This window comes from Balaenoptera acutorostrata, chromosome 13 (assembly GCF_949987535.1).
Source record: "Balaenoptera acutorostrata chromosome 13, mBalAcu1.1, whole genome shotgun sequence".
Taxonomy (NCBI): Eukaryota; Metazoa; Chordata; class Mammalia; order Artiodactyla; family Balaenopteridae; genus Balaenoptera; species Balaenoptera acutorostrata.
The window spans coordinates 72,652,535-72,675,523 of record NC_080076.1 but is presented as its reverse complement, the minus strand read 5'-3'; positions in this window follow the sequence as shown (position 1 = coordinate 72,675,523).

Here is a 22,989-nt window from a genome sequence, read left to right as displayed (position 1 = left end):
CTTCTCAAGTGCTCATGGAACATTCTCCAGGATAGATCATATCTTGGGTCACAAATCAAGCCTTGGTAAATTTAAGAAAATTGAAATCATATCAAGTATCTTTTCCAACAGCAACACTATAAGAAAAGATATCGATTACAGGAAAAAAATCTGTAAAAAATACAAACACATGGAGGCTAAACAATACACTACTAAATAACCAAGAGATCACTGAAGAAATCAAAGAGGAAATCAAAAAATACCTAGAAACAAATGACAATGAAAACAGAATGACCCCAAACCTATGGGATGCAGCAAAAGCAGTTCTAAGAGGGAAGTTTATAGCAATAAAATCCTACCTCAAGGAACAAGAAACATCTCAAATAAACAACCTAAAGCAATTAGAGAAAGAAGAACAAAAAATCCCCAAAGTTAGCAGAAGGAAAGAAATCATAAAGATCAGATCAGGAATAAATGAAAGGGCTTCCCTGGTGGCGCAGTGGTTGAGAATCTGCCTGCCAATGCAGGGGACACGGGTTCGAGCCCTGGTCTGGGAAGATCCCACATGCCGTGGAGCAACTGGGCCCGTGAGCCACAACTACTGAGCCTGAGCGTCTGGAGCCTCTGCTCCACAACAAGAGAGGCCGCGATAGTGACAGGCCCGCGCACCGCGATGAAGAGTGGCCCCCACTCGCCGCAACTGGAGAAAGCCCTCACACAAAAACGAAGACCCAACACAGCCAAAAAAATAAAACATAATAAAAAAAAAAGAAATAAATGAAAAAGAAATGAAGGAAACGATAGCAAAGATAAATAAAACTAAAAGCCGGTTCTTTGAGAAGATAAACAAAACTGATAAACCATTAGCCAGACTCATCAAGAAAAAAGGGAGAAGACTCAAATCAATAGAATTAGAAATGAAAAAGGAGAAGTAACAACTGACACTGCAGAAATACAAAGGATCATAAGAGATTACTACAAGCAACTATATGCCAATAAAATGCACAACCTGGAAGAAATGGACAAATTCTTAGAAAAGCACAACATTCCGAGACTGAACCAGGAAGAAATAGAAAATATAAACAGACCAATCACAAGCACTGTAATTGAAACTGTCATTAAAAATCTTCCAACAAACAAAAGCCCAGGGCCAGATAGCTTCACAGGTGAATTCTATCAAACATTTAGAGAAGAGCTAACACCTATCCTCAAACTCTTCCAAAATATAGCAGAGGGAGGAACACTCCCCAACTCATTCTATGAGGCCACCATTGATACCAAAACCAGACAAAGATGCCACAAAAAAAGAAAACTATATTCTAATATCACTGATGAACATAGGTGCAAAAATCCTCAACAAAATACTAGCAAACAGAATCCAACAGCACATTAAAAGGATCATACAACATGATCAAGTGGGGTTTATCCCAGGAATGCAAGGATTCTTCAATATATGCAAATCAATCAATGTGATAAACCATAGTAACAAATTGAAGGAGAAAAACCATATGATCATCTCAATAGATGCAGAAGAACCTTTTGACAAAATTCAACACCCATTTATGATAAGAACCCTCCAGAAAGTAGGCATAGAGGGAACTTACCTCAACATAATAAAGGCCATATATGACAAACCCACAGCCAACATCATTCTCAGTGGTGAAAAACTGAAACCATTTCCAGTAAGATCAGGAGCAAGACAGGGTTGCCCACTCTCACCACTACTGTTCAACAGAGTTTTGGAAGTTTTAGCCACAGCAATCAGAGAAGAAAGGGAAATAAAAGGAATCAAAATTGGAAAAGAAGAAGTAAAACTGTCACTGTTTGCAGGTGATATGATACTATATAGAGAGAATCCTATGGATGCTACCAGAAAACTACTAGAGCTAATCAATGAATTTGGTAAAGCAGCAGGATACAAAATTAATGCACAGAAATCTCTTGCATTCCTATACACTAATGATGAAAAATCTGAAAGAGAAATTAAGAAAACACTCCCATTTACCATTGCAACAAAAAGAATAAAAAACCAGGAATAAACCTACCTAAGGAGACAAAAGACCTGTATGCAGAAAACTATGAGACACTGATGAAAGAAATTAAAGATGATTCAAACAGATGGAGAGATATACCATGTTTTTGGATTGGAAGAATCAACATTGAAAATGACTATATTACCCAAAGCAATCTACAGATTCAATGCAATCCCTATCAAACTACCAGTGGCATTTTTCACAGAACTAGAACAAAAAATTTCACAATTTGTATGGAAACACAAAAGACCCCAAATAGCCAAAGCAATCTTGAGAAAGAAAAACAGAGCTGGAGGAATCAGGCTCCCTGACTTCAGACTATACTACAAAGCGACAGTAACAAGACAGTATGATACTTTCTATCTTACAGGATAGAAAGCCAGAGGTAAACCCACACACATATGGTCACCTTATCTTTGATAAAGGAGGCAAGAATATACAATGGAGAAAAGACAGCCTTTTCAATAAGTGGTGCTGGGAAAACTGGACAGCTACATGTAAAAGAATGAAATTAGAACACTCCCTAACACCATACACAAAAATAAACTCAAAATAGATTAAAGCCCTAAATGTAAGGCCAGACACTATAAAACTCTTAGAGGAAAACATAGGCAGAGCACTCCATGACATAAATCACAGCAAGATCCTTTTTGACCCACCTCCTAGAGAAATGGAAATAAAAAAAAAAATAAACAAATGGGACCTAATGAAACTTAAAAGCTTTTGCACAGCAAAGGAAACCATAAACAGACGAAAAGACAACCCTGAGAATGGGAGAAAATATTTGCAAACGAAACAAGTGACAGAGGATTAATCTCCAAAATATACAAGCAGCTTATGCAGCTCAATATCAAAAAAACAAACAACCCAATGCAAAAATGTGCAGAAGACCTAAACAGACATTTCTCCAGAGGAGATACACGGATTGCCAACAAACACATGAAAGGATGCTCAACATCACTAATCATTAGAGAAATGCAAATCAAAGCTACAATGAGGTATCACCTCACACAGGCCAGAATGGCCATCATCAAAAAATCTACAAACAGGGCTTCCCTGGTGGTGCAGTGGTTAGGGGTCTGCCTGCCAATGCAGGGGACACGGGTTCGATCCCTGCTCCAGGAGGATCCCACATGCCGTGGAGCAACTAAGCCCGTGCACCACAACTACTGAGCCCGTGTGCCACAACTGCTGAGGCCCGCACATCTGGAGCCCATGCTCCACAACAAGAGAAGCCAATGCAATGAGAAGCCCACCGGTAGCAACGAGGACCCAATGCAGCCAAAATAAATAAATAAATAAATAAATAAATTTATTTTTTAAAAAAATCTACAAACAATAAATGCTGGAGAGGGTGTGGAGAAAAGGGAACCCTCTTGCACTGTTGGTGGGAATGTAAATTGATACAGCCACTATGGAAAACAGTATGGAGGTTCCTTAAAAAACTAAAAATAGAACTACCATACGACCCAGCAATCCCACTCCTGGGCATATACCCTGAGAAAACCATAATTCAGAAAGAGTCATGTACCACAATGTTCATTGCAGCTCTATTTACAATAGCCAGGACATGGAAGCAACCTAAGTGTCCATTGACAGATGAATGGATAAAGAAGATGTGGCACATATATACAATAGAATATTACTCAGCCATAAAAAGAAACGAAATTGAGTTATTTGTAGTGAGGTGGATGGACCTAGAGGCTGTCATACAGAGTGAAGTAAGTTAGAAAGAGAAAAACAAATACTGTATTCGAACACATATATATGGAATCTAAAAATAAAAACAAAAAATTGTTCTGAAGAACCTAGGGGCAGGACAGGAATAAAGACGCAGACATAGAGAATACTTGACATGGGGAGGGGGAAGGGTAAGCTGGGACGAAGTGAGAGAGTAGCATCGATATACATACACTACCAAATGTAAAACAGATAGCTAGTGGGAAGCAGCCACATAGCACAGGGAGATCAGCTCGATGCTTTGTGTGCACCTAGAGGGGCGGGATAGGGAGGGTGGGAGGGAGGTGCAAGAGTGAGGAGATATGGGGATGTATGTATATGTATAGCTGATTCAGTTTGTTATACAGCAGAAACTAACACACCATTGTAAAGCAATTATACTCCAATAAAGATGTTAAAAAAAATTACATTAAATGCAAATGGACTAAATAAACCAATTTAAAAAGTAAAAAAAAAAAAAAAAAATAGTGTTATGTGGGAGTTCCCTGGCGGTCCAGTGGTTAGGCCTCTGTGCTTTCACGGCAGTGGCCCCAGGTTCAATCCCTCGTCAGGGAAGTAAGATCTTACAAGTGGTGTAGCACAGCCAAAAAAAGAAAAGTGTTATGTGAATATATATAGAAAGATAATATGCATCATATAAAGACATAAATCTTTATAATTAAAAATATTATAAATTATTTATAAACTTAACAAATTCAAACAATATAGAACTATGTGGGCAAGCATTAAAAGTAACAGCCTGTCCCCCAGCATCTGTTAACTGATGGACTTTTATTACTGACCCTCCTGAGTCAGTCCCCAGCAAGGTCCTTCTGCCCTTGTGGTTGGAGCCAATAGAATGAGACCGAATTCTGTTCAGAAGCAAAGGAAAGCTTTATTCTTTAATCAGAGAATGGAGAGTTGTGAGCTAGGGCTCTAGAGTACACACTCCCCCTCCTTCTCAGGCTGTGGGTGGGGCTGCTTTATAGGGTTCCTGTGTGTGTGTGTGTGTGTGTGTGTGTGTGTGCGCGCGCGCGCGTGTGGGGTGGGGACGGGGAAGGGCGGAGTTCTTATGGGTCGCGCACAGCTGTGCTGCTCAGGGCTCTAGACCGCAGGGCCGGGTTCAGCATCTCTGCCCGTGGCCCGCTGCCGCCATCTTGAATTGCATGGTGTAAGCAGCGCTTCTGCTGAGCTGAGGTGTTGACGCAGCCATTTCGCACCCGGCGGGAGCTCTGTCCGGAAGCACCGGATGTGGGTCCTCTGCACGCGGCCCTCTAGGAGCGAGTGAAACTAGACTAAGCACAAAGGAAAAAAAAAAATAAAAGGTTAGACTTTATTTTATTACCCGGAAACTGTTTTTATTTCCCTGGGAATTTTTAATGGCCTTTGCTGGTGACAGCTTCCATCCTCTTAGAATCTCTGGTCCAAAAATAGTGAAGTAATGTCTTAAGGGGTGTGAGGTGATGGTTTCTAAAGTCAGCTCATACTGTAAAATTTTATTATCGTCAGTATACTTTCTTTAGTAAGTCCACCTAGTTTTCTCACATCAGGTAACAGATCCCTGTTTTTCAGTTGAGAATCAGTTTGCATTTAGGGGTCAAGTTGAAATAGTTACACATTCGTATGCACACATACACATGTATCTCTGTCTCTATGTCACTCTTTCTCTCTCTTTTTATCTCCAAGCCCTTCGAATTATATTTGGGTAATTTAAACACTTTCCCCCCACCCCCACGCCCACCCCCCCCACACAAAAATGAGACCATACTTTTCTTTTTCTTTTTTAAAGATTTGTTATTTATTTAATTTATTTTTGGCTGCGTTGGGTCTTAGTTGTGGCATGCAGGACTTTCACTGAGGCATGCGGGATCTTTTGTTGCCACGCGCGGGCTTCTCTCTAGTTGCGGCATGTGGGTTTTCTCTCTCTAGTTGTGGCACACAGGCTCCAGCGCACATGGGCTCTAGTTGAGGCAGGCGAGCTCCGTAGTTGTGGCACGTGGCATCTTAGTTCCCTGACCATGGACTGAACCCGCGTCCCCTTCATTGTAAGGTGGATTCTTTACCATTGGACCACCAGGGAAGTCCCCGAGAACATATTTTTCTGCCACTTGCTTTCCTTAATATTTGTCCAAGTCCCTTCACATAACTCTACCTTAATCTTTTCAATAGCTACATCATTGTTTATGGGGGTATTATCATTTACTCCATTCCCTTGTTGACAGACATTTTAGTTGTTTGTCATTGTTTCTTATAATGAACAATGTTGTCATAAATATCCTTTTACATATATATTTGGCTTTCTTTTCTAAAATAACTTTTTATGGTTTAAAAATAATGCAGGGGCTTCCCTGGTGGCACAGTGGTTAAGAATCCGCCTGTCAATGCAGGGGACACGGGTTTGAGCCCTGGTCCGGGAAGATCCCGCATGCCACGGAGCAACTAATCCCGTGCGCCACAACTACTGAGCCTGCGCTCTAGAGCCCATAAGCCACAACTACTGAGCCCGTGAGCCACAACTACTAAGCCTATGTGCCACAACTACTGAAGTCCGTGTGCCTAGAGCCCGTGCTCCACAACAAGAGAAGCCACTGCAAGGAGAAGCCTGTGCACTGCAATGAACAGTAGCCCCGACTCGTCGCAACTAGAGAAAGCCCGCACGCAGCAAGAAAGACCCAATGCAGCCAAAGATAAATAAATTTATTTTACTTTTATTTTATTTATTTATTTATGGCTGTGTTGGGTCTTCGTTTCTGTGCGAGGGCTTTCTCTAATTGCGGCAAGCGGGGGCCACTCTTCATCGCGGTGTGCGGGCCTCCCACTGTCGCGGCCTCTCTTGTTGCGGAGCACAGGCTCCAGACGCGTAGGCTCAGTAATTGTGGCTCACGGGCCTAGTTGCTCTGCGGCATGTGGGATCTTCCCAGACCAGGGCTCGAACCCGTGTCCCCTGCATTGTCAGGCGGACTCTCAACCACTGCGCCACCAGAGAAGCCCCCAATAGATTTATTTTAAAAATGCATATGCGTGGTTAAATTTTTAAAGAAATTTACAGAAAAGCATATGCATAAAGGTGAAAATTTAAAAATCATCCTTAATTCATCACCATGAGATACTGAGTCTCAGTTTCTCAAAATATTTTAATTTATTTTACTAGAATTTAATAGAATAAAAAGAATTGAAGTAAACCAAAGTCTTCCTTCACTCCCTGCCCCCAATTCCTCTATATTTAAAAAGAGATTGTGAAATAGTAAGAGAATGGGAACATTGTGTGTTGGGTTAAACTTTATCTTGGTATGTATAACTTTAAATTTCCATGTAATAAAACTTTGTCACTTGTGGAATAAAAATCAGAAAACAACTATGATGGCTAAATAGATAATAAACACACAATAAAATTTAAAAATTTTATTGAAAGGAACAAAATTTAAAACCTGAACCCTCTAGAAGACAGTAATTGAGAAAGCCTGATTGCCAAGAAAATATTCAATAAAAGTGACAAATTGCTTGTTGGAAAAGAAAAAAAGACATCTTAGGAAAACAGTTACACCTGCTATCTATTCTAAGCCCAACAAAATTAATCATGAATTCAGAATATTAATCTTACTCTTCCCTCAATTTTTTTTTTTCCAAACTGGGTTCCTAGTGTCAGTGATATAGAACTTAGAGGTGAGCACTTGCAAAAATGACTTTACAGTCTGCTCTGTGAGTCATCTAGAGACCATACTCAGAATCTTGCCTTATTTGGTGCACTTCCTCTCTTGCCCCGCCCCCCCCACCTCATCTATTTACTTTAATTTTTGCTCAGAGAGCCCTGTGGAACTTGCGTTTGAGTGACATGACTCTCTTGCCAGGAAGGCAATAAATTCAACTTTGTTTATGACTGTTATTTGGTCGTCTTTGTTTCCTACTGGTTACTGATAACTCACTATCAGTTGTCCCAAATCATGTTCATTTTAGCTTGATTGTGAATTTCTAGCAAGGCTTATACCGCACCCCCCGCCCCCACCAAGTTTCTAACTGCACTCTTCCCTTTTGGTAGTCAAAGAGTCTCTTGTCTTCACTTCATCTTTAAGAATGTCTAGATTTTCACATGTTCAATTTGCACAATGACATCTATTTTTATTCTTGAAGTTTTTGTCCCAGAGACTTGTAACTTCCAATTCTAGTTTTGACACATTGTATTTTAGGTTGTCTTCATAGCTGTCAGATTGGGATTCTTTCAAAACTTCTCTTTTATTTCCACTCTTTTTTCTTTCCTTCCTCCCTTCCTCCCTCCCTCCCTCTCTTCCTCCCTCCCTCCCTCTCTTCCTCCCTCCCTCCCTCCCTTCCTCCCTCCCTCCCTCTCTTCCTCCCTTCCTTCCTCCCTCCCTCTCTTCCTCCCTTCCTTGACTTGGGTCTTCATTGCTGCACGTGAGCTTTCTCTAGTTCTGGCAAGCGGGGGCTACTCTTCGTTGCAGTGCATGGGCTTCTCATTGCGATGGCTTCTCTTGTTGTGGAGCACGGGCTCTGGGCGCGTGGGCCTCAGTAGTTGTGGCCTGTGGGCTCCAGAGTGCAGGATCAGTAGTTGTGGCGCATGGCTTAGTTGCTCTGCGGCATGTGGGATCTTCCAGGACCAGGGCTCGAACCCGTGTCCCCTGCATTGGCAGGCGGATTCTTAACCACTGTGCCACCAGGGAAGCCCTCCACTGTTTCTTGTTTCCCAGGTCTTTTTCCTGGACTCCCTTATCAGTTTGTTGGAGTACATCCTCAAGTAATTTTTTGCAGAGAGGGTGCACAAGAGAAAGTTTCAGAGTCCCTGCTTTTCTTCATATGGCTGGATATGGGCTTTTCATTTGAAATAATTTTCTCCATACAAAGCTTCATGTAGGGACTTCCCTAGTGGCGCAGTGGTTAAGAATCCGCCTGCCAATGCAGGGGACACGGGTTCGAGCCCTGGTCCTGGAAGATCCCACATGCCACAGGGCAAATAAGCCCGTGAGCCACAACTACTGAGCCTATGCTCTAGAGCCCGGGAACCACAACTACTGAGGCCGCGTGCCACAACTACTGAAGCCCACACACCTAGAGCCTGTGTTCTGAAACAAGAGAAGTCACTGCAATGAGAAGCCCTCATACCACAACAACCCCACTTGCCACAACTAGAGAAAGCCCGTGTGCAGCAACGAAGACCCAACACAACCATAAATAAATAAATAAATAAATAAATAAATAAATAAATAAAAGCTTCATGTAAAACCCAGAAATTTCATTATTTAACAACTGACACTAGAATTCATTTAAGGAAGGGGACTGTGAGGGGTGGGAAAAATATACTGATAAGCTCTCATGGGTAGAAAAAAGGGATAAGAGTGTGTGGGAGAGACCAGGAGAAAAAGGAAATCAGCTACACTTCTCATTATGAGACAAGATGGGGAGCTTGTACTGGTTCCAAGAGAGCAGAGCGCTGGAAAGGGGGTCTGATGCCCAATGTGAACTGGAATATGTTGCTGTGATGGTGCTTTTGAAAAAAAATGTGTCCACAAATTCTTTGATCCTCCTCTCTTCAAGAGATAGAGTTTAATTCCCCTTCCCCTGAGTGTGGGCTGGACTCAGTGACCTGCTTCTAATGAATAGAATAAAGCAGAAGTAATAGTGTATGACTTTGAAGACTAGGTCATAAAAGGCGCTGTGGCTTCCATCTTTTTTTTAAAATTGAAATATAGATGATTTACAATATTGTGTTAAAGTTTAGAGCAAAGTGATTCTTTTATATATATATATTTTTTTTTCAGATTATTTTCCACTATAGGTTATTACAAAATATTGAAAATAGTCCCTTGTGCTATACAGCAAATCCTTGTTGCTTATCTATTTAATGTATAGTAGTTTGTATCTGTTAATGCTATACTCCTAATTTATCCCTCCCACCCACCCTTTCCCTTTTGGTAACCATAAGTTTGTTTTCTATGTCTGTGAGTCTGTTTCTGTTTTGGAAATAAGTTCATTTGCATTGGTTTTTTTTTAGATTCCACATATAAGTGATATCATATGATATTTGTCTTTCTCTGTCTGACTTATAATCTCTAGGTCCATCCATGTTGCTGCAAATGGCATTATTTCGTTCTTTTTTATGGCTGAGTAATATTCCATTGTATATATGTACCACATCTTCTTTATCCATTCCTCTGTGGATGGACATTTAGGTTGCTTCCATGTCTTGGCTATTGTAAATAGTGCTGCAGTGAACATTGGGGTGTATGTATCTTTTCGAATTATGGTTTTCTCGGGATATAAGCCCAGGAGTGAGATTGCTGGATCATATGGTAGCTCTATTTTTAGCTGTTTTTTAAAAAATTTTTATTTATTTATGGTTGTGTTGGGTCTTCGTTTCTGTGTGAGAGCTTTCTCTAGTTGCGGCAAGTGGGGGCCGCTCTTCATCGCAGTGCGCGGGCCTCTCACTATGGCGGCCTCTCTTGTTGTGGAGCAGAGGCTCCAGACGCGCAGGCTCAGCAATTTTGGCTCATGGGCCTAGTCGCTCCGCGGCATGTGGGATCTTCCCAGACCAGGGCTCGAACCTGTGTCCCCTGCATTGGCAGGCAGATTCTCAACCACTGTGCCACCAGGGAAGCCCCTATTTTTAGTTTTTTAAGGAACCTCCATACTGTTTTCCATAGTGGCTGTACCAGTTTACATTCCAACCAACAGTGTAGAAGGGTTCCCTTTTCTCCACATTTGTTGTTGACCAATGGAACAATCACACAGTTTATAAATGTTAAAATAACTCAGGCATTCTTTAAAAAAAATCTTCACTGAACATTATTTTTTTCATTGCAAAAGTAACACCTGTTCATTGTATCACATTCAAATACAGAAGTATTGTTTAGGGTTGAGACCCTGTTGTACTTATCTCCATAGCTCCAGTACCCTACAACGGGGCCTGGACTTCCAGAGGCTTGATAAAGTTTACTGAATGAGTGAATGAATGAATGATTCCTGCTTCCTTTTCCCATCTCCTCACTTACTACCTTCCCACTCACATTTAAAAGAAGGTCAAACCCTAAAAGTTCTAGAATGGTGCTCCAGGAATCGAGTTTCAGCTGCTATGGGGGCCCGGAGAGAATCAGGCTCCATGGGTGGTGGGCTGGCCAGGTTTCAGGCAGAGGGGTACTGGGTTCCCCCTATTCTAAGCCCCTCTCATTAGGGGTGAGGCTGTGGCTTACATGAACTGAACTCTGACAATAATCCCAAAGGTAACTGCTTTGGGGATACAGCAGCTCAACTACAATGTTATGAGGAGTTTGGAGGGGCAGAAATTTCTGGGTGACAACAGGCTATCTGGCCTCGGAGGTGTCATTCCTTGCCTGGCCTCAGTTTCCTTTATGAGTCTCCTTTGCCAAAGCCCAGCCTGGGAAAAACCTGAGGTCATTAAAATTGGTATCTGGCAACATCCCAAAATGCCAGGAACAAATTCATCCCTCTGATTCTTCAAATTCTTTAGAAAATATGGTCTGACACTGTGGAAAGGGCAAGTTACAGAACAGTCTGTACAGAGCGTACAGAGCTTTCTCTGTTTGTAACTTTATTCAGTTTCTCTGCATAAAACCATGTTGGGGAAGGCTGTTTGCCAATGTGTTATCTGTGGTTATCTGAGGGGGTGGGAGGAAATTATTCCGGTAATTTTTATTTTCTTTTTGGTGTGCCTCCAAAATTTCTACAATGAACATCTATTACTTTCCTTTTTTTTTTAAAGTTATTTATTTATTTTTGGCTGTGTTGGGTCTTTGTTGCTGCACGCAGACTTTCTCTAGTTGCAGGGAGTGGGGGTTACCCTTTGTTGCGGTGTGCAGGCTTCTCATTGTGGTGGCTTCTCTTGTTGTGGAGCACGGGCTCTAGGCGCGCAGGCTTCAGTAGTTGTGGCATGCGGGCTCAGTAGTTGTGGCTCGCAGGCTCTAGAGCGCAGGCTCAGTAGTTGTGGTGCACAGGCTTAGTTGATCTGCGGCATGTGGGACCTTCCAGGACCAGGGCTTGAACCCATGTCCCCTGCACTGGCAGGCAGATTCTTAACCACTGCACCCCCAGGGAAGCCCTATTACTTTTCATAATCAAGAAATCTTAAAAAAATTGTTTAAAAACCAGGCAGTTTGATACATGCCCTTTGTCCTGCTTGGTAAGTCCACAACTTGCTTCTAGATAGAATAAAAAGAGGAACCATCCATGCAGCCTTGTTAGTGGAGATAGTCAGATTGTCTAATGTATTTGTTTTCCATTGCTGTGTAACAAGTGACCACTGGGTTAGTGGTTTATAGCAGCACACATTTATGATCTCACGGTTTCTGTGGGTTGGGAGGCCAGGAGTGCCTTAAATGACTCCTCTTCTCTGGGGCCCACAAGGCAACAATCAAGGTGTTAGCCAGGCCGCATTCTCATCTGGAGGCATGAATGGGGAAAGCCTGTTTCCAAGGTCACTCAGGATGTTGGCAGACTTTTGTTCCTTGTGGCTATAGGACTGAGGGCCCCAGCTTCTTGCTCTTCCTTTGGTTGGAAGCTGCCCTCAGCTCCTAGAGGCTAACTGTAGTTTCTTTCCCCACAGGCTTTCCCAATACGGCCACTTCCTTCAACAGACCAGCAAGAAGGGCCTCTAGAGCAAGTTTGCTAGTAAGATGATGTCTTATACCATGTAATGTAGTTACAGAATGACATCCTATCACCTTTGCCACATGCCATTGGTTAGCAGCAAATTGCAAGTCCCACCTCAGGGGGATGTCTGACTTGAGGGGAAGGGATTACACAAAGGTGTTGTTATGGACTGAATATTCGCATCCCCCCAGAATTCATGTTGAAGACCTAACCTCCGGTGTGGTTGTATTTGGAGATGGGGCCTCTAAGGTAGTAATTAAAGTTAAACGAGGTTATAAAGGTGGGGGTCCTGATCTGATAGGATCAGTATCCTTGTAAGAAGAGGCACCAGAGACTTCTCTCGCCTCACACACACACTGAGAAAAGGCCACAGAAGGACAGAGGGAGAAGGTAGCCGCCTGTAAGCCAGGAAGAGAGCCTCCCTAGAAACCAAATTGGCTGGTCACCCTGATCTGGGGCTTCCAGCCTCCAGAACTTTTTGGGTTTTTTTTGGCTGCGTTGGGTCTTCATTGCTGTGCACAGGCTTTCTGTAGTTGCAGCGAGCGGGGGCTACTCTTCGTTGCAGTGCGTGGGTTTCTCACTGCGGTGGCTTCTCTTATTGCGAAGCATAGGCTCTAGGCGTGCAGGCTTCAGTAGCTGCAGCACGTGGGCTCAATAGTTGCGGCATGCGGGCCCTAGAGTGCGCGGGCTTCAGTAGTTGTGGCACATGGGCTCAGTAGTTGCGGTGTGTGGGCTCTAGGGTGCACGGGCTTCAGTGGTTGTGGCGCATGGGCTCAGTAGTTGTGGCTCACGGGCTCTAGAGCAGAGGCTCAGTAGTTGTGGCGCATGGGCTTAGTTGCTCTGTGGCATGTGGGATCTTCCTGGACCAGGGATTGAACCTTTGTCCCCTGCATTGGCAGGCAGATTCTCAACCACTGCACCACCAGGGAAGTCCTAGCCTCCAAAATTTTGAGAGAATACATTTTTGTTGTTTGAGCCATCCAGTCTGTGGCATTCTGTTATGGCAGCCTGAGCTGACTTGGACAAGTGTGAATGCGGGGGGCACTGATCATGGTGGGGGCACCTTAGAGTCTGTCTGCCACACTTAACATTGTGAGGGTGGCTGGAATTCCAAACAGAAATTCCACACAGAAATTCCAGAAGCTTCTAGGTAACATGTGGGATATTTTTTTTAAATGCGGATTTTCTCCAGAGATCATCAGTCTGTAGGCCAGTGTGGGGCCTGAGAAGTTCCAATAGTCCTCCCAAGGTGATTCCGGTGTTGGAGCAGGTCATCCGTGTTTGAGGAGTAGAGTCCAACAGCTTCAAATTCCAGCCCTGCCACTTCCTAGCTATAGGACCTTAGATCAGGCACTTCTCCTTCCAGCTAACGTTTCTTCATCTGCTGAAACATGACAAGTTATTAAAAGAAAATAAAAAACACCCTCTGGGGAATTCCCTCGTGGTCCAGTGGTTAGGACCCGGCACTTTCACTGCTGTGGGCCTGGGTTCGATCCCTGGTTGGGGAACTAAGATCCTGTAAGCCGCACAGCACAGCAAAAACAAAAACAAAGGTGGGATGAATTGGGAGGTTGGGATTGACATACATACACTAATATGTATAAAATAGATAACTAATAAGAACCTGCTGTATAAAAAATAAATAAATTAAATTTAATTAAAAAAAACAAATTAAAAACAAAAATAAAACCCAAAAACCAAAAACCAAACCAACAAACAAAAACACCCTCTGGTATTAGCAGCTCCTCTTTCCAGTCCAGCCCCAGCAAAGGAGCCTGGAATTGCCTCATGTCCCTCTCCCCATTCCCCTAGGCCATGGAAAAGTTTGAAATCAGTAGGGGGACAGGGTTTGGGGGCTGTTCAAACATGGAGGTGACCTGGGTCTTGCGTCTCCTTATGGCTCCTTCTGGAGGATGCTGAAATATACCATGGGGGCCTGGAGAAGGTGAGGGTCCAGGTGTAGATCTGAGGTCAGCTGGGGGATGCAGATAAGGGCCAGTGTTACTGGACACCAGAAAGAAAAGCAGTCTTCGGCCATGCTGTGCACGAGCGGGTAGAGCAGCCTCTGTGTGGTGACTGCCAGGCAGGGGCCTCAGTTTTCTGGCATCACAAAGAGTGCTTGGCTAGGGGGTAGGGCTGTGTGTGGGCAAGTTGACTCAGGACAGTATTAAGTGACCTATAAAGTATGGGAAACTTCTTGAACTAGGTCTATGAAATAAAATTCACACCAGAAACATGTCAAATGAGAGGATGCATGTAAATTGCAGAGCCCCGTGCCTGGTACATACTAAGCGTTTACTAACCAAAAGTTATTTTTCTATTATGTCAAAATCTCCTAGTTTGAATGCCTATAATGCCTTTGTTCTTATTTATCCACCATCATGGGTCCTATTGTTTTCTAGGCTGTGAGATCTGTGGCTTGGAGGATGAGGCTTTGCTCTCTACAAACGGAGGGACCCTCGTTTTCCTCCTCTGTGGTGACTGGAGTACTCTGAGTATTAACTGATATAATAAAGGCAGAGGGCTTAGCTCCATTCCTAGACCTAGTAAATGTTAGTTATTACCCTGTATTGTAATAATGATATCAAATGCTGGCAGACTAGGTGGCAGGGACATGTTTTAGTCTGTGAATCAAAGGATATTTGAGTGAAATATACTACCAGGGCCAGATTCCTGGGTATATGGCCTGTGCAGTCACAAGGGCCCCATACTTTGAAGAGCCCCATGCTCAGGAGGGCCTCGCATTTGGTTTAATGCTCTGGTGTCACCATTTTGAAATTCTTCATACTTTTTGAACAAGGCCCCTGTATTTTCATTTTGCACTGGGCCCCGCAATTATGTAGCTGGTCCCATCATACTACATCTTGACTTAAGTTCTTAGGAGCCATCTGCATGTGAAATTTCTAAAGTTCTTATAGCTCTTTATCTTGTACGAGTCTTGATATATCTTGAGTGCCTTCCTCTATATGAAATTTCAGAAGGCAGGGGTAGGAGAAGGTGGACACTTGAGGATTAGAAAAAGGGGAAGGAGCCAGAGCTGGGGAGAGTGTTGAGGATCCCCTTTGTATAGACCTGGCACCTGCAGCTGTGTAATAGCATGTGGTTTTCTGTAAGGCCCATGTGTGAGGCACAGGGAGGCTTGACTCGAATTTTCTAAGTGGAAGACAGAGCATGGAATAAGAGAAGCAAGATACTGGGGGAGAAGCAAGGAAGGAGGGGAATGAGCAAGTTCTGCTTCTTCTTACGCTATTAGGCCCAAGGACAAGTACAGAAAGCGAAGCCAAGGGTATCTAGTTATCATAAAACAGGTCCACACAGGCGAGGCCAGGCTCTGGGGGACAGAATGCTATTAGAGCAGGGCTCTTTGCCTAAAAAGAGGGAACTGGGAGAGGTATCCAGGCAAAGAGCCATAAACACAGCCTGAGCCCTTGTTCCCTTTTTGGGTGCCCCAGGCACAAGGAAAGTGCATTCTATTTGGCAAAGTGCTAAGAACAACTTGGTATCGATTTGCTTTTCGGCTAAAGCCAAGGAGGCCTGTTATTATAGACTTGAGGTTTCCTGAAACTTTTCCACAGTCACTTTTGATTATTGCAAGTTTTCCCATCGTTAGAGATAATGAAACAACCCAAAGTGGCTGAAGGGCTTGTTTTGGGCCAGGAAGTGATGGGAAGAAACTGTAACTACGCAGTTCCTCTGTAGGATCCTTGAGGAGGTCTGATCCTCTCCCACCTTCCTTGGAGACCCCAGCTAGACCCCCGCTCTGGGGCTGGCTCCCTGGGCTGTCTCAGCTCAGCGGTGGTGTGTGTGTGTGTGTGGCCCTGGACTACTCTGATTTCATGCTTGCTTTGTCATGTACTCTTCAAAACTTGTGGTATAACGCAAACGATCACGCTGTACATTTGCAGCGTATATTGTAAAATACACAGAATATACTGCAGTATAATTGTGCTGGTCATGAGAGAAGCAGAGAATTTATCTTAAAATGTTAATTCATAGTACACTACAAACGATGTGTTCTGAAGATGGGACGCAAGTTGAACGCCATTTTGAGGACTGTTGTCACTGTGTTTTGAGCATGTCAGCAAATCTTTGTGATTGGAGCAAAGTCTGGGCTCACTGGTCATCATGTTCCTCCTTCCCTCCCCCCCATCCTATCCCCACCTCAACTCTGAAGGCTTTGAAGCCCTGATCTGTGTATGTCTCCGAAGACCTAGACCACCTAAAACAGCATCTGGACTTGAATACTTTCTCTGGGCTTTCTCCCCAATTCAAAACAGTCTCCCAGGCATCTTCCAAACTTGAGAAGTCAGAGCTCCTGTCCAAAGAGGCCAGGCATTGAGTCAAGCACACATGACTGGTGTGTTTCTGTTCTGCTGCTGTTGCCTCAGCAAATGACAAGGATGAGCTCAGGCCTCCCCAAGGCCCTCAGCGCTTGCCACTTGATGCAGTTGGCTTTGGCCCATTTCTCAGACCTAACAACTAGGTCTGATGTCAGTTACTTTCCCTAAGACTTGAAGGCAGTTCAGGATGGCAACCTGGGATAAAGCCATAAGGTCTTCTGGGCTATTCAGAATTAGACTTGAGCAGAAAAATATCTTTTATTTTTGTTTATGTGAATGACCAGGGTTCTTAACTCTGTATATTAAACCTATTTATATATATATATATATATATATATATATTTTTTTTTTTTTTTTTTAACACAAGGAACAGTGGGGAGTCCTAGGCCTTGATCTGATCAACCCTCTGGAACGTGCTCAGGCTCCAGACTGGCTGTCTTCTCTGATACAGATGAAGAAGGACATATTTCTATTAACGGGAATTGGACCTCTTTAATCCAGGCTTCCTACCGCATTTGCTAACAGGCCAACTGGCACAGGTGGCATCCAAGGACCTCAGCCCACGAGAGGAATGGAATGTGACATGTTTTGCTGCCACCAGCACTCCCAAGGGTGATGGGACAAATAAGGAATTGATTTTCCTTATAAAAGAGACTGAATAATAGCGTGTGTGTGTTTCATGGACACTGACAAGTTGAGGTTAAAAGGATGGCAAGAGAATGGCTGTCTGGCTGAGCCGAGAGGCTTCCAGGGAATTGTTGCCTTAATAACATTAACATTTACTGAGAACTTACTAGGTACCAGGCACTGTGCTCAGCACTGTGTGTGCATCATCTCTCCTAATCCTCACAATCTTTGAGTTAGGGACTGTTGCTACTCCTCTTTTTATGAATAAAGAAGCAGGCTCAGAGAGGTTAAGTAACTTGCCAGAGTCCTCAGCTTTGCCAATGCAGAAACTTCTGTAGCTCAGTCTACTGGAGTTAACAGGTTCTAGCCTGCGTCTTACAAAATGATCTCATATTTCCTAAACACTTACTATGTGTCAGGTGGTGGTAATAAGTTGAATTGGAATGGTTTAGTCAGGACTCTGCCCACTTCGTGAAGAGATGACAACTCAAACTGAATAGGCAGAAAGTGGATTTATTGGCTTGCAAAAAATGTTCAGGGTTAGTTTTGCTTCAGGCACGGCTGGATCCAGCAGACAAAAATGTCTTTGAGATTCTCTTTCTTAGTTCCCTGTGTAGGTTCCATTCTCAGATGGGCAATCCTGTGGTGACAAGATGGTTGCCAACAGTGCCAGCCTTGCAACCTTACAGATCTAAATTCAGAGGATTAAAAACAGAAGGAAATGCCTTTCTCTGTTGTTTAAACACCCTTCGCCCACCAACCTCTCAAAATTAGCTGTTTGTATAAGATTGGTTTGGCTTGGATCATATACTCATTCCTTTCCAAATACCCTGGCCAAGGGGCTACAGGGCTCTGGTAGGTCAATCTGGGTTATGTGCTCACCCTGGAGCCACGGGTAGTTAGCGTATGGACAGGAAGTGGAAGAGGGCTGAAAACCCAGAGGGCAATTGATGTGCAGTTATCAAAAAAAGTGGGGATGGATACTGGGGAGACAAAAGCAGCAGTGGGGGGTTCTGGGAACATAAAGAAGGGGCACTTAGCTAATAAAGCAAGGGGCTAACTTATTAATTTATGATGGGAAATATATGCCTGGTTCATGACCCAACTGGACACCCACTTAGGGCACTGCCCTCTTGTCAGTAAGTCCAGCTAGGGGCAGGTTGCTTCAGTAGTATAAAATTAGAACAAATCGAATTACATGTTTCCAAGAAATACTTCCATCAAACTATTTGTGGGCAAACAGGTTCAATTGCAAGGAAGAGAAAGCCTTAAATACCAATTATATAAAGAGGAGAGAAGTTTATTTATCCTGTAAAGCAAGCCCAGCGGTAAACAGGTCAGGCTTGGTATGGTGGCTCCATGTTTATCACGCACCCAGGCTCCTTCTCACTTGTAGCTCCATCACCATTCACACATAGCTCCTTCTCCTTCACAGTCCAAGTGATGCGTTCAAGTTCCAGCCATTGAGCCCACATTCTAGCCAGCAGAATGGAAGGAGGAGGAGATGGGCACACACTCTTTCAAGGACAATCCCATAAGTTGCTCATGCCCCATTGGCAAAAATTTAGTCAGCAGGTTATACCTATCTGCAAGGGAGGCTGGGAAATGTGTTTATTCTGGGAAGAACAGATACAGGGAGAGCACAGGTCTTTGTCAGAAGGGTACCCTAACAGACAGCCCCTTCTAGGCTACAGACTGGCCTAACCAATGGTTGAAGACCAGTCACCTGGAACCCAAGCATCTTCCAAAGGCAACCCTAAATATCTAAGATGTAAGCAACTGTTAATCTTTGTTGCCCTCTTTTTATTTATTTATTTCTTTTTGGCTGTGTTGGGTCTTTGTTTCTGTGCGAGGGCTTTCTCTAGTTGCGGCAAGCGGGGGCCACTCTTCATCGCGGTGCGCGGGCCTCTCACTATCGTGGCCTCTCTTGTTGTGGAGCACAGGCCCCAGACACGCAGGCTCAGTAGTTGTGGCTCACGGGCCCAGTTGCTCCGCGGCATGTGGGATCTTTCCCAGACCAGGGCTCGAACCTGTGTTCCCGGCACCGGCAGGCAGATTCTCAACCACTGCGCCACCAGGGAAGCCCTCAACCATTCCCTTTGATGGGCTTTCAAGTCATTTCCATTTTTCTGTGACCACAGGCCATGTTGCAGTAAACCTCTTGTACTGATGTCCTTATATCTCAGTGCTCTTAGTTCTTTGAGATGGGGTCTTTGAAGCAGGACTGTTGGGTTAAAAGGTACATTTAAAATTTGTAATCAATATGGCCAGATTACCTTCTAAAAAAGATTGGAACAATCCACATTCCCACCCACAATGTATGAGTTTTCATTTACCCTAATTCTTGCCAGTACCAAAGGTCATTACTCTTCTGATTGGTATGTCATTGCTGTCTGATTGATAGTTGACCAATGGTATCTTGTTGCTTTGATTTACATCTTACTGACCACATGTACACGTGATCTTCTTTCATATGCTTATTGAAAAGCAGAAAACCATAATGGTTTAAAGACTCTGGAGTCATTCCACCTGAGTTTGTGTCCTGGCTCAAGATGTGTGACGACCTATTGTATGACTTGGGCAAGTTACTTCATTCCTCTGAGCCCGTTTCCTTAGCTGAAAAACAGGATATTATCTATTTCATAAGGTAAGTAAGTTGTGAGGATTAAAAGACATAGTACTTGTAAAGTACCTGAAACTCTATCCAGCACATAGCAAGTACTAAATAAATGGTTAGTGACTATTACTGTTGACCTTTTTGATTTCTTACCTATTGGGTGTTCTCTACTGGTGTGATTGTTTTGTAGTGATCAGTTTGTGGGAACTCTTTGTATATTATCCATATTAATCTCAATCTGTCACTTACGTTGGAAATATTTCCCCAGTCTATCATGTGTCTTTTATAGATACAAGATTTGTTTTCCCAAAATTTCTGTTTATGTAGTCAAATATGTCTGTAATTTCCTTTAGAGTTTATAGGTTTCCTGTTTTGCTTATGATCTCCCATCATAAGATTATAAAAATAGTCTCCTAAAAATTCTTCCAGTATTTCATTTTAACATTTAAATTTGTAGTCCTTCTGGTATTTTGTGTGTGTGTGTGTGTGTGTGTGTGTGTGTGTGTGTGTGTGTGTATGATGTGAGGTAGGGATTTGATTGTTCTCTATGCACCTTACTGGAGCTCTATTTATGTAGTAGTTACACGTCAGATTTAATTTAGAAACTTCATGAAAAGAGAAATTTGGAAGAAAATATAGTATTTATAGCAGTAAGTAACTGGGTAGTTCTGAATATTAATGAGTTTTGATTTTTTTCTCTTAATGGACTCTTCCCCTTCATTTTTCACATGAAATATTACAGGAAACTCCAACATACAAAATTGGCTATTACTGTTTGACATGGTGAAAGATAACAAAGTTGAGGAGTAAGATAATGAAGAGCCTTGTAAACAAGGATAAAGTTTTATAATAAAAGTTTAGATTTTATTCTGAAATAATGGGGGGAACGATTAAAAGATTTTAGACAGAGGAGTGACACAATCAGTTCTGCAAAGAATGGACTGAAGTATGACAACAGCGGAGGCAGAAACACCACTAGAAGGGCATCACACAAGTCCTAGCAACAGATACTGTTCCCTTGGACAAGGGTGACGGAAATGGAGATGGTTTTGGGGTATATTTACATGACACACTAAGAGAATTTAATGATTAATAGAGATGTCTGGGGTGAGAAAGAAGAGAGGGAAGTGTCAAGAATAACGCCCATGTTCTGGTTTGAGAAACAGGGTGGAGGATAGTGCCATTTATCAAGAAAAGGAAACAGTGGAAGAAGAGCAGATTTGAGGGGAAAATGGTGGGGTTAGTGTTATCTGTGTGTTAATTAAGTGGGGGAATATCCAGATGACAGGTGGTCATTCAGATCTGGAGCTCAGGATATATGCCTGGGCTTAAGATAGGAATCTGGAAGTTATCAACATACAGTTGGAAACCACAAAGCCATGGAACTGGATGAGATTTTTTAGAGCGTCTATAGGGCAAGAAGGCCTAAGACATAGGAGGGACACTGATTCAGTTGGGGTGCTCTGACTGTAAGCAAAAAAAATCAACTCTGGCTACTGGGCCTCTGCATATAGTTGTACAGGGGATACCTTGTGCAGCCATAAGTAATTTACTGGAAGGATATGAGGAAGCTCACAAAAATTAGAGAATCTTAACATTCAAGAAAATCAGGAACCTGGGCAACTGAGGAAATCTCAGTAACAGGAACTTACATGCCTCTTACGTATTACCTTCTGGTAGCATGGGAGAGGGCTAGCTTCCCGAAGGAAAGGTGGGGTGCTATTCTCAAAAAAGGGGGAAAACTACAGAGTAGGCAAATGCAGCTGTCTGCTGTTCTATCCCTTGGCTGCCCAGTACACGCATTCTTTAGGAACAATTTTATAAATGACTCCATTCAACATACTGTAGAAAATGAATTCTTCTTCTCCCCAGGCGAGATAACCTAAAATAATTTCCAGTTATCACACCCAGTGTCAAGTCTAGATTTCTGGGTGATAGTCATTCTTCTCTAGATCTTAACCCTGTCTTGACAATCTACAACTTATGGATTTACTGTTGGATTTACCAACACACCCATATATATTAGTCTGGGGACACTGCCAGCAGAATAGCTCAGTTCCAATGGAGGGGAAGTCTGACTGGGCTAACTTGGATCATGCTCAAACTTCAGCCAGGAAATATGAGAGGCAAAGTACTGAAATGGAGAGAGAGGAGAGGGATAAAAAGGTAAGCTAGGAAATATGGGTAGAGGCTATATAGATCTTATTTCCACAAGTCATGGGGCTGGAGCTGGTAGTTGTCCCTTGGTATGCATGGGGGACTGGCTCTAGGACCCCAGTGGATACCAAAATCTGCGGATGCTGAAGTCCCTTATATAAAATGGCATACTACAGTTGGCCCCCTGTATCTGTGGGTTCCACATCCCCAGATTCAGCTGTGGATTTTGATCCACGTTGGTTGAATCCAGGTGCAGAACCTGTGGTTATGGAGAGCCGACTGTGCTTATCTCTTCCTCCTTCACTATACACTCTCTGTTTTCTTTAGCCAAAGGTTTTTGACTAATGGGAACACCCAAACTTTTATTCCTAAGGTATTTGGGGGTTGAAATTTTCCAAGTCTTTTGAATCTTCCCAGATACCAGTACTCCATAAGTCAGTCTCTTTTCTGATTGCCTTAATTTTCACAAAAGATCTTACCAATGCAGCAAATTCAATCAGCATCATAATTCTGCAACTTGTGGAATCAATCTCCAAGTTCTATTGCAATAATTTACAATTATACACTCCTAACTCAATGGTTTTGGCCTTCCTTATCCACTTCAAATTGTCCTATTGTCAACAGCTAACTGGTTATCCAAATGTTGCCTCAATAGGTACATGATTCCAAATGACAAGGGGGAGCATCTTTACTAGCTGTTTTGCCATTGCAAATTGCTCATTGTCCTCCTACCCCCACTGCAGCACACACAGAGGAAGTGTTCCTGCTGCCTTTCAGTCTCAGTGCAGTAATCAATTCCAGATCCCCCATGTTCCTGAGGGTTTGAAGCCTACTATTTAACTGTTAAAGCAACAGAAACCAGTCATTTGGTTGCAAGCAAGAGAAACCCACTTTGGCTGACAAA